The sequence below is a fragment of the Limulus polyphemus genome, unplaced genomic scaffold (assembly GCF_000517525.1).
Source record: "Limulus polyphemus unplaced genomic scaffold, Limulus_polyphemus-2.1.2 Scaffold1582, whole genome shotgun sequence".
NCBI classification, from domain to species: Eukaryota; Metazoa; Arthropoda; class Merostomata; order Xiphosura; family Limulidae; genus Limulus; species Limulus polyphemus.
In genome coordinates this window covers 97,661-99,396 of record NW_013667192.1, presented here as the reverse complement: position 1 = coordinate 99,396, position 1,736 = coordinate 97,661, and positions in this window count along the sequence as shown.

Here is a 1,736-nt window from a genome sequence, read left to right as displayed (position 1 = left end):
CTGAAATGAAAGGAAATATCTTTACAAATTTTTGAAAAAAACATTTCTTCTTAGAGGGCGCTTATTTACTGTCTAAAACGTATTTTAAGAATTTTTTCATTAAATTCCTCTTTAAACTTCATTAAATAATACAATTTTGTACAAATAATTGAATGTTATGCTACTATTTACAAAAATAAAATCCGAAATCCAATAAAAGATGAGTTCTCTATCATTTTTTCAATTCACAAATGATTTTGCCCTCACAATAAGACAAAATGGCCCCGACAGGTATCGGGTAAAAGTGTTTAGTTGTTTATCAGAATTTTGACATTCTCTTTTTTCTAACTTTGTTATATTAACATTTTACGTATTAACAAAAAGTATGGAATATCATTAGTGTTTAAAATAAAAAGGAGTGAATTCAAAACTATTCCTTAAAAGATTTGATAATCTGATATGGAGCTGTTACTTTTATTTTTCCCCCATGTAATGAAATTACTTAATTATCTGATTAATCAAAATATAAGTTAAATGAAAATTTTTCAAGTAAAGCACTGTGCCAGATCTTATAAAATCTTTCTCACTGTCTAAGAAAACCACACTTACGACTAAATCTATCAATCTTACTGTTACGTCTCTGCTCGTTTGTTAATTTCCGGTATAAATTCTTTTCAGGAACTTCAGCGATACTAGTCCTTTCTTAATTAAAACTAATTTATTCTTTCTTGATACAACTTTGTAATACACACAATTTCCACAGTCACTTTAAACTTAACTAATTTTATAAAAACACGTTATAATTCACAGAGATTCACACACTTTACTTATGACTTGACTCGATTATCTCTATCTTCAATCACTATATCTATCCAATTCCTCCTCTCCGCTTTATTTGCCGGGCTTATATACTAAAAAAGAGGGCAACTGGAACAGACTAGAGTTGCCAGGAAAAGTCGTGATCCTTCTAGAACCACATCACGTATTACCAGAGTCACGTGACTTCCGATGTCGTAACACTGCTCCTTTCTTAGTATTGTTTGTCCCAAACAATAGACACTTACATTAAACCAATAGATAATTAAATGTACAGAATTTACAAACACTACAAACACAAAATTAAAATTCAACAAAGTCTCTTAATTTTACGGGACGTATCTTCTTCCGTACTGGTCTCCGTCTCATTGGCTTCTGCTTCACGTGGGGTTCATCTGCTCCATCAGGAAATGTTACATTATCGGTAAGAGTCACATCAGTGGTAGTAACTTCATTATCGGCTTCATTGTTTCCCTTCTCTAAACGGGGTAGAGTTTCTTCTTCGACAGTGGCTTTTTCAGGTGATACGTCTTCAGCAGCGTCATTTGTTCCATTGTTAACTTCGTTCCAACTGAAATGTCCAGGACCCTGATAATGCCAAAGCCTGTTGGCATGCACCACCTTTGGCTTACTTCGCCGACCTCATTTTATTCGGAAAGTTACATCTGAGAGATGATCCACAATATCGTATGGGCCTTCCCATGAAGATGACATCTTAGGAGACTTCCCTTTGGTCTTCCTTGGATTATCCAACCACAACTTGTCTCCTGGTACAAAGCTGATTTCAGTAGATATCTTATCATAACATAACTTCATCGAATACGCAGACGTCTTCAATTTGAACGCACTTGATGGTGAATATTATCCATTATTTCGATAACACTTTCACGAACTCTTACACATTTTCAGGTAACTCTTCATAAGGTGGGCGTCCTGTTATC